At 35.5% G+C, this 11,418-nt stretch overlaps 1 pseudogene; it reads left to right on the forward strand.

Annotated features, from left to right (window-relative positions):
• Positions 1-335: 335 nt before the first annotated feature.
• On the forward strand, positions 336-3,896 carry LOC119642488 (annotated as a pseudogene).
• Positions 3,897-11,418: the final 7,522 nt, after the last annotated feature.

Raw genomic sequence — 11,418 nt, forward strand, 5'->3', positions numbered from 1 at the left:
CAATCTCTACGAATTTATATCTAACGGTGATCCCGCAGAGGATAATGGTCGAAATAATATATCTGTTGAAGATTAGTACGTAGGCAGTGTGGATGGAGAAACAGTACTATCTTTCAAAGACTCCAAGTTCGACTAGCAAAAAAACAAACACTAAGCTCAATAGACTATTTGCGGAAGGCAGAGTCAAACTAACAAGAACATTCGAGTCGAAAAGGAATTATAGAGTTGAGAGGTCGAGAGTATAGCCAAAGTAAAACGTAAATTGTTCTACCCTTAAAGAATTTGATTTGAATTTGTCCACACTTATCAGTGAAATGCTCGCAACACATTGTGAAATGGTGTTTACGCCCCGATTGTCAACGACAATGGATCCTTTACAAGTAAAGCTGGTAAATGTAAGGAATACTTCGCAATCAATAGGAAGGCAAAAGTTACCGCTACCCAAGTACATTACATTTCGTGCAAAGTTCATATGCAGCAAACGAATTACAAAATCCACACCCGAACGGAAAGTCTTTTATCATATCTCTACTAACATTGGAAAATATAACAACAAATATGAAATTGTAAGTAATTCGAAGGAGAAGATTCCCATTTAAAGATCTTTAAGACTCATAAAAGCAAATTCAAACCAAATTGAATGAGTTTAGGATTATAAAATTAAATTTAAGGATCTTTGCAGACTACATGAGAGAAATGGGGTCTGAAATGGTGATAACAATGACGCATTTTTGTTTAACTCAGAAAAACAGTTGGAAATACTGTCACTCATAAATTTCATAAAGCAAGTGAAGAGCAGTTAGCAAGGATATCTCAGAGGAACTGTTACAATATTGGAAGTCATTCCATTTAGGGGATTGATTTTTGCGACGAAATCGGTAACTGGTAAACGTTTCTGTTCTTTTTTCTTGCTGCACGTAACCTTTCGTACTATACTCATATATTTACAACCGAATAACAGAAAACCGAAACCAATTTTTATTTATATATTCTGTGGTTGACGAAGTAGTAATTGGTATACATACCTAATTGAGTGCGTGAACTACGATCCGCAGATTTGCTAAAAATGCTATGTTGGAAGTTTTTAAATTAGATTTTATTATATTAACGCTAAGTAGATGAGCAAACATAGGCATTCTTTAATTTACTTGCATTAATTTTTTCAATATTTGTTCTGGCAGCAGGCCAGCGTCCAAGAAACAATTGCGTGAGCTACTCCATTACATTGAGGATCATCAAGAAATTACAACCCAATCTGTGCGCAGGAACACAAAAGCCAAAACGTATATAATGACGCAACTTGTTGCAGTAGTTCTGGTGCCGGGCATTTCGCACAATAAGTTTATTTTGTAGAGACATTTCGTTTTCGTATTCTATTAGAATTTTATTGTTTATCGAAAGAAAAAAAAAATTAACTATAAACTAAGAGTTTAGACGAAGGGAAAAGACGTGTTGTTCTTCTGGCGACCCGGTACCCAAGAGAGATCATAAAACGGAAATTGTCGACTCGGACGACGGTGAAGGTCATCTGGTGACTTCCGCAGCTCCCCAAACCGGTCGCCTATCATGTCAACTTGTTAAAACAATACAATTTTAACACCACCTTAAATCTAACGTTCTCCCCTCGGAAACGAAGGACTTGTGAGGTCAAAAAGGGTGAAGGCTTTCACTCCTCGCAAAATGATGTCTGAAAGCATTCTGCGCCATATTCATATAATGACTAACACAAAATGATTATTTTTTACCATTTACAAATACATGGCTCACCTTTGATAAATTCAGGCTCTTTTGCTTAACTATTTTTCTCCTTTCCATATATAGTCAGACTGGAGTAAGCCAATTAATTTATAAAATTTTAATGTTTATATGGAATCAGATTTACACGTGCTACTTTTAACTTTAGCCAGTAAAAGTTGTAGTTCAATATTTGTTGGTACAATAATTTATTTATTTAGTCTTCGCGCTACTTGAACACCACAAAAAAGAACGATATAATTTGATTTTAATTTTACTGCTACAGCTACTATTCTTAAACAACCAACGCAAAAGCTACGTTATTTATATATGCAAAATTATTTATTCCTTGTTTTTTGCTAGCTTCCCTTGAATTCGATTAAGGAGCTATTGATTATTACTTTAGCCTTAGGCGAAGAACGTACCCGATCAGCAATAATTCCATTTTTGACTGAAACGATTTACGACGAAGACGAGGTGCTGCTTGCGTTAGCCGATCATTTGGGGAATTTTACTAGTAAATATCTTAAGGAATTTTTTTAATTTATTGTTGTTCGTTGGGTGATTCACTTCACGAACTTCGGCATTTGGACTCTTCTCCGTGTCTCTCTCCAAGAGTCTCGCAAACCAGAAAAAGCAGAGCTTCGTGGCAATTTTCGTAAATTATGTCAAGATGAGACTCCAATGGTGTGTCGTGCCGCAGCTAGTAAACTCGGCGAATTCGCCAAAATCGAATATCTGAAATCTGATTTAATACCCAATTTTCTTCAATTAGCACAAGATGATCAGATAAACATTTTAAAATACGAATATCGTTAGAAAATTAATTTACAGGTGGTTTTAGGACACTGTTTGACTGTTGAAGCTTGTATCAGTATTGCTCAATTGCCGCCCCAGGAAGATGTAGAGCACATAAATACACTTCTTATTAAAATAAAATTTACTTAATTATTAAACGACATCTTCATTGCAGTTGATTTCGCCAACTTTACGTCAATGTGCCAGTGATTCATCCTGGTAGGTGCGCTACATGGTCGCAGAAAAATTTTTAGATCTTCAAAAAGCTGTAGGACCCCAGGTAACCCGAGGCGACTTGATTCGCGGCTTCCAAGTATAGAGGAAATAAATTATACATTTTTCTTTAAAATTAAACTAATTATTATCTTCTTGACGTTTGAATAGTACTTACTGAACGATGCCGAGACTGAACGAGATACGAGCAGCTGTAGTCACTAAAGTAAAAGATTTCTGCCCTAATCTTGATAAAGGCAATTAAGTGCAAATTATAAGGACTTCAATTTTGTCGTAGTTCCGTGATTTGGTTTCCGACCCTAAAATACAAGTCAAATCGATCTGTCATCTGTCATAATGGGCTTGAATCCAATGTTGGGCGCTTACAACATAGTCGAACGCTTGTTGCCTCTGTTTTTGATTCAACTTAAAGACGAGTGTCCCGAAGTTTGTTTAAACATCATTCCTAGGTTCGAAAATGACGTTATCGGTATTTAGCAGTTGTCACAAGTATACCTAACTATCCTTAAAAAAATAAAAGCCTTAGCATTTACTCGAATGCGTTATGTCTTATCTATTTATTTCAGTCCCTTCTAATAGCTATTGTGGAGCTCGCTGGGGATTCTAAATGGAGAGTGCGTTTAGCAATAATCGAATACATGCCTGCTTTGGCTGGACAACCTGGACAAGAATCTTTTGATCAAAAGCTGCGCGGCCCTTGCATGGGTTGGCTTAACGACCGTGTTTATGCTATACGTGAGTCTGCGGCATTAAATACGAAAAAACTTGTCGAACAGTTTGATTTCCAGTGGGCTGAACAGGCCATTATCCCATTGATTTTGGTTATGTCTCGCAACAAGAATTATTTACACAGGAAGCTTACACTTACATAAATATTGATATGAAATTATATAATTCTCAGCTCAATAATATATATACATAATATATAATTTCATACTTTAATCACAGGAATAGCGAAAACTTTGCAAAAAATGTCATCTTATCTTGAAACTTGATACTCAAGTTAATCTCACTTTGACGTCGATGTAAAACATTTTGCCTCGAAAGCTATGGCAGGAATACCAGCAGGTGAATAACATCTAAAAGCGTCATTGGAATGAATTTTTTGATAGTAACTTCGTTTACTATTTGGAATTTTAAGTAAGCGTGGCAAATTTTTCAAATCGATTATTAAGGAACTGCGATTTTTTAGTGAGAAGAATTTTACTTTCGGAATATTTTGGAAACGATTACCGCGGTTTGATCAATATTATGAAAATCACATATATTCACGTATGCTTACACTACTTTGCTTGAAACCATTATACATACAAAAGCTTTCCAATGATCCGATCGTACCCTCGGTGTACCATATTTCGTCATCATCTATCGGTTGAACACAAGAATACCAAAAGTACAGACAATCTTAAACCTATTCGTAAAATGATTCCGAATATAAAAGAATGTGAGTCAAGTGCTTGTTGCTTACATCAGCACAAATTTATTGTGACCTTGTGTCAGAAACAGCATATACAATAAATCAAATATAAAATAAATAAAGTACTGAAGAGCTATTGTACAAAACTCTACCATTCCGAGTGGTATCGAAAAATGCCTATATATAAAATATATTGCGTAAGATTCCATGTTCATATAACGATACCGATAATTCTTAAGTTTCACACGAGTGTACATTTAATAGTGACAAAGTCAATAATCCTTCATCAAATCATTAAAATCTATATTGAAAAGTTTGTTTTACTGATCAGTCTGAATATTCTTGTGGTAGGAATACCTTTTTGTTAATATCTGGTTCATCGTCTGAACTAACTAAAATGAACGTTTAGATTTTACAAGATGCACGAAAGCATATTTATAAATAATTCTAACTGAAAGGAATTTGTGGGCCTAATTGTGTTATTGAAATGTAATTAACTCTGCTAAATCCATTTGCTATTTTTGAATGAATCGTCTCCGGACAAATTGTTTTTGAATTGGTTTGTGATCTTCATTAATTACTTGAATTTTGCTCATGTTTAGACGTTTATTTTTGCGGATATGTTAAATGTAATTTAACAGTGTCCTCCCTAATTTTGTTTAAATTCTTTCTACAAAACTTTAATCCTTTGTTAGCGTTATTTGGAATTGGATGGCCTACGATGCTCATAAATTCTATAAATTAAAACTGACTCAATCTTAGCTGTACATCTTTGTATGCCGTTAAATGAATAATTTGATAAATAAATTTCAAGCCATAAACATGGTAAGAAATCTCTTAAGGGTGAAAAGTCACTTTTAATGAATGAAATATTTCAACCAAATATTAATTGATGGTCTTGATTTCCTTTCTTCATACACGCGGGCTTTCTAAATGCTTTGCAAGATGCGATCCGTTTCTTAAGACAATTCAATTGGTACTGATAGTAGAATGAGCTTTTCATTACATAAACACGAAGGTTCTATAAATTAGTAGTTATTCATCGAGCTATTTCTAACACAGCTGAAATTAAATTGGCTCTCGTTGATTTTCGGTGTTGTTATGGCAATTAAAAGCGAAAGCATGTATGAGTGCAAATTTTGTTATACGTAGCTAGTTTTTATTTGGATTTTCTTGAATTTGGCATCGCTACGTTCTCTATTCACGACACAAATTTTCAAAATTTGCCGAGAACTTCACCTATGCGAAAGTAATGCTTTTACTTACTGTATCAATTTTTTCACTTTTTAAAGTAAAAAAGCACATTGAAAGTAACACATAGGATTTCCTCCCAATTTTCGATAGGTTATGGGTTTATATTTAAAAATATAAACTCTATAAGTTCGTTTTGTAATATTGAAAAACTTGATGATGCGGAGGAGCCTGCAGGTAATGGGCGCTTTTATACACCAACTACTGTGGACGGTGGTAAGCGACAAAATGGTTGTGAGGAGCCAAAGTCGTACCTCGTTTTGGCCTCATAGGTTCTCCGCCTCTGGTTGGAGGGAGAGCTAGAATAAGAATAGAATAAAATTAGAGTAGGGATAGAATAGGAATAGAATAAGAATAGGGTAAGAATAGAATAGGAATAGATTAAGAGTGGGATGAGAATAGATTAAGAATAATAGATTAAGAATAGAATAGATTAAGAAATACACCAACAGCTGTGGACGGCGGTAAGCGACAAAATGGTTGTGAGGAGCCAAAGTCGTACCTCGTTTTGGCCTCACAGTTTCTCCGTCTTTGGTGGGAGGAAAAGCTAGAATAAGAATAGAATAAAATTAGAGTAGGGAAAGAATAGGAATAGAATAAGAATAGGGTAAGAATAGAATAGGAATAGATTAAGTGTAGGACGAGAATAGATTAAGAATAGGGTAGGGAAAAGGGAGTTTTTTTGAGTGACGTTGAGGAAAGAGGTCGCGACCACGGATAATAAATAATAAAATAAATAATAAAATAAAGAAGACTATAATCGACTGGCAATACAAATTTTCTTGTGTTTTCTGGGTCGCTGAGCTACCCCAGCCCCAGAGAATGGGCAGCTTATACCATCACAAGGTAAAACCTGAGAGAACAGCAATCAACGCAATTCAGCTCTCAAAACCGACTAAATGAAACGATGAAGCTAACGCTACAATTATTTTGAGTCTTACGTTCGCGCAAACCAGCCAAATAAAGAAACGTATTACGCCAAGAGATTAATGGAATAAATTGCAAGAGATTCACCGTCACAAAAGTTCTTTAAGGAAAGTTTTACTTGTAACGAGTCTTCTTAGGCGGAGTATGTGCAGGGCTCCACAGGACTCCTTCCAAGAAATTTATATTAAAAAGAACTTGGGCCTCCGAATTTTGTTCTTCTTATTTGGATTTATTATAATTCGATGAGCGCTTTTTAAGGGGAGTGGGAGAAAAAGCAGAGTGGTGACCCGACTTTTGTTTAACGCTTTCAATGCTTTTTGTTCGTTTCGAAAGATTATTTTTCACGTTTCAACCGTATCGCGAGATTCTGCAAAAGAAAAGTATACGTCGCGTGTGTTACAGCAGCCAACCTCGGCCTATAGGACCACTCGTCCGTCCCTAACCATTCCACGTCGCAAGAGAGAGTGTCCTTCGCTCATTCAGAAATGACGACTAAGCCAAGCCAGCCATCCCCTATCCGTAAAGGTTAGCAGTCAAGTCAGTCATTCAGGCCCACTGACGTTGTTCAGACTGTTGCAACTAAAAAAACAGTAGTTACTTACCCCTTAATAAACACGTGGACGGCCGAAACCTAACCTGCCGAACGGGCCCTAAACCTTTCATTATCCGCCCTACATCTTGGTCCCCTTCAGCCCATGATGGAGGACCCTGAGGTTGGGTCCGAACACCCCTCTACCTATTTTCCTCTTCTATATATTAAAATACCATTTATTTACTTCCGGCAAATAGAGTGTTATATAAATCCAAAGTATGCAAAATTAATGAGGTAATTATTCTATTGGAAATGCCTGCCCTTAAGTGTTCCTTTATTTGATAAGAAATATTCAACTCAACTTGCTAGTGGTAACCTCTACCGGATTTGTAAAATTTACAGCAGATAATTTCACGATTTGACGATGCAACGCAGCACTCTCTTCTTATCTACTCAATAAGTCTTCGCGTAATGTGAAAAATGTTCGTTTTCCATAAACTTTTACATATTTTAGCTCCTACAATTTTACTTTTAACCATCACAAGACCGAAAAAACCCAGGTTATCGTCCTCTTCTTCGTTTTCTTTCCTTTCGGCTAATACAACACTTGTTCTAGACTGACTTGCATCACATTGGATAGAAAATGGGCTAGTGAAATGTGGATTGTGTAACAACGGTGCAGAACATAATTGTTTGTTCAAATTCTCAGAACCGAGTTTTACTTCATTTCACCATTTCTTTTACTGATCGAGGGGTCGGAGCGGACACGGACTCAAAAACGACGAATAATGTCTTGATTTCGACCGCAAACACCTAGAAACCATCGTAACTAGGGTATAAATTTCCGCAAAAAGTAATCACTAATCGGTTGAGCTTTGAGTGGTACGATGACTTATCAAGTGTCCTCGGTATTTCATTCGTTTTATGTTTGCGTTTCTCGATAAACTTGACGAAGTAGTGAATTCACTTTGTCCATTAAGCCGCACATGGTTTAGGGTTTAGGGTGCGTTGAATAATCCAAACGGCATTGCCATAAATTGATGTACTAGACGACTAAGCGCGGTGAAGGCTTTTTTCGATTTAGTGTGTTCATCTAAAGGAGACTGCCGAAAGGCATCTTTTAAATCGAGAATAGTAATAAGCTTTGCCTTTGCCTAACGTAACAGATCACGAGCAGGGACTTGGAGATACTTCCATAACTCCTAGACCATTCTACTAAGTTCTTCAAAGAAGCTTTTCTATCGCCGGTGATAGATCGAAGTTTCTATGTTTGCTAGGTTTGTTGCTATCTGTAACGGTGGTATGAGAAATTGGAAAAGTTCTACCCAGTCAAGTTTTTAAGAGGGTATAGCACTTATCTCAACTCTCAGTTTGTTGACTTGCTCATCGCTCGGATTACGGTTGAAACTATCATACGTTATTTCCTAACAGCTAAAAGGCAGGCATGTGTCTATATGTTCACAAAAGAGGTCCTTGGCGAGATAAAAGGTTGGGACAAAACGAAATTTTAAATATGAGTTTTGTTGCAGGGACAAAAGAATTGAACTGGCACATATCGGGCATCTGGTTTCTATAATTATCAGAACGATCAATGGAACAGAATAGTCGTCTGTTATTTAGAATAAACTGGGTGGTCGACTGTTTAGTTCTATTGTAAATTGAAGAGTCAGGCAAAGTTTCCTTAAAAATTCTGGTCCTAATTCAGTTGTATTCAAGTAAATGCACATTTTAAAGTTTGGAATTAGAAATCTGGGAAGCATGATTACCAAAATGAATTAACTCAGATTGACCGTTCACTGGAACTTTCAAGCTCTCTGCAGTAATGATTTACATTGGAACATGACGAGTTGTTATATCTTTGGCGGCCCTAAACGACTCGGAGAGTTTCCATACGGGTTTTTTGAAGTTTGCTACATTTAGGACAATTTGGTTTAAAAATATTCGGGATTCCACAACCATAATAAAATATACGTCTATCCGCTAAGCAATCTTTGAATCGGTGGCCGGATTGTGGACAATCCCAACACATTATTAGTCTACATTCTTCAACCGTGTTATTGCCTGCCTCTTTATCTTCTTCTATTAATTCAAATTTCGTCTTTTTACGAATTCGCTCAAACAAGTTATAGTTGTCATTTAGAAATGAATTAATTTTTTGTGGACTTTTGGACGTAAATTATTTTCCAGAAATGCAACTAATTCGTTATCCGGTATGGAAACTTCGCGTCGGTCAGTCAATTGCAAAATTGAGTCATACAATTCATCAAAGTTTTTAGCAATCCTTTGCTTTCTATTCAGAATCATATCTCTTAAATCGAGATCCGAATGCTGATCTCTAAATTGAATTCCAATCCTGAACATTACAACGATATTTCCAATACCAATCTAAAGCTTTTCCTACTAACAATAAATGACGATGACGACATAAAAATTCGAAATTTTCACATAAACTTTGCATACTTAGCTCTTGGTTTGGTTTGGTTTTGGCCACTAAATCTTAACTACCAACTGGAGAAAAATGTTAAATATTTTATCCGGGTTCAAATCAGAATGTGAATTCATAGGTGATCTAGAATGAGTTGAAAACGAAGCATTCCAGGCAATTGTGATGGTGTGGCCAGTATATATATTTTAACTTGCTTATTTGATTCCAGCTTTTGTTTCAGTACATCGATTGAGAAATCTTTAGTACTACAACTTTCATTATGGTACGACTTCGATATCAAAATGGGACAATATTGATTATCACTCAAGTATATTTTAATAGATTCCTTGCGGAACACATGATTACATGGAGGAAAATAACGTCCCAAAAGCCTGACATATCTGTAGGCACACGCCACACTATGTCAAGTAATTATTGATCAAACCTGATTGGGTAGCGCTACTTCACGAGAAAAAGAAAATTAAAAACGAATCAAATAGGATAACTTCAGAGTCAGACAATATCATTGAAAGAGACAAAAGAAATTTTTGCGAGAAATCTAATCAATTTTTTTTTTACTTTAACAAAATTATTGGTAACAGTTTATTGAATAGTCAAAAAAAAGGGAAGAACCTACTGAACGTTCACAAGCAGGAAATATGAGATGTAAATGGTAATTATAATTTTTATTTTATATCATGTTTAAAGTGTAATATGTTTGCAATATTTTCCGTATATAATAATAATAATAACAACAATATTATGAGCTAATACGTAAGAAAGAAACGATTAAAAAAACCTGAAGTAAGGACGAGGAAGATGATGGCAAAGATACTGTAGCGGCATTTATTGTCGACGGTGACGAAGCCATCAAAGATGTTACAGTTGATTTTTCCATTGTACAGGCTGCTATTGTTGCTATAAATTTATAACGACAAAATTATCGCGAGGTTTGGTGATGTGCTATTAATTAACTTAACTATTATATGCATTCCAATGCTTGATATATGTGATTACTATTGACTTTTAAGATTGGGCAAGACAGTTGACAAACAAAAGCAATGGTAATTTCCCCATAATTTATGTATTTTTATCGAATTTTATAAATATTTCATTTGAATTTTTTTATAACGTTTATGGTAATTATTTACGTGATTTTCAAAATTTATAAATACTGCAAGACGTACATCACTAAAAAACATAAGCAATAATACGGCATACTAACTAAACATAGAAGGTGTAAGGAAGCGTTTTGCTTCCTTACGAGTAACAAGTTCGTCCGCTTAAAGGTCTACCAGTAGACCCTAAAAACTCTCAGTCTAGTCCCTCTGTCCGCGCAAAAAAAAAGGAAAGAAAAACCGAACACCTCTGGGTAGGCCACCCGATCATCCGCCTCTGGCCCTAACGTAAGTTAAGGAACCGCTAACCGCCAACCGCATAAACGGCAAAACGTAAATATTTCACAAATATTGTATAAATACACACACGCGAGCATAAAATATGTATAGAATCTGTACAAAGTCTGTATAAAACCATTACAATATATTACACACACACGAGTATAAAATATGCATAGAATGCATGTAAAAAATCTGTATAAAATCATTACACACACACGAGTATAAAATATGTACAGAATCTGTACAAAAACCTGTATAAAATCATTAAGTATAAAATATATAGACAAGGGTCAACATGTATAAAATTCGTAACATCACAATATAGGAACACCTATACGAGTATAGGAATTGCTAAACGGTATAAAAGCCGTTAGGTCATACAAAACATATACCCAGGGATAAACACTTAGGTATAAAAATAGAAAAGCACACATGATCACGTGAGAACGCATCATCTGTATGAATATTCACGAGCATAGAAATATGTAGGAAAATTTAGGAGAATGTATAAACGCCGTTAGGTCATGCAAGGCTTACGCATTACACAAAGATTGTAGAAACAATGTACAAAAATGTACAGCACCGCTAGGTCATATGAAATCTTTAAGCAATGTACAAAGGTGCATAGCGCCGTTAGGGCATACAAAACATACAGGAATAAACACTTAGGTAGAAAAATAAAGGGATAAGTATACACGAT

The sequence above is a fragment of the Glossina fuscipes genome, unplaced genomic scaffold (assembly GCF_014805625.2).
Source record: "Glossina fuscipes isolate IAEA_lab_2018 unplaced genomic scaffold, Yale_Gfus_2 224, whole genome shotgun sequence".
NCBI lineage: Eukaryota > Metazoa > Arthropoda > Insecta > Diptera > Glossinidae > Glossina > Glossina fuscipes.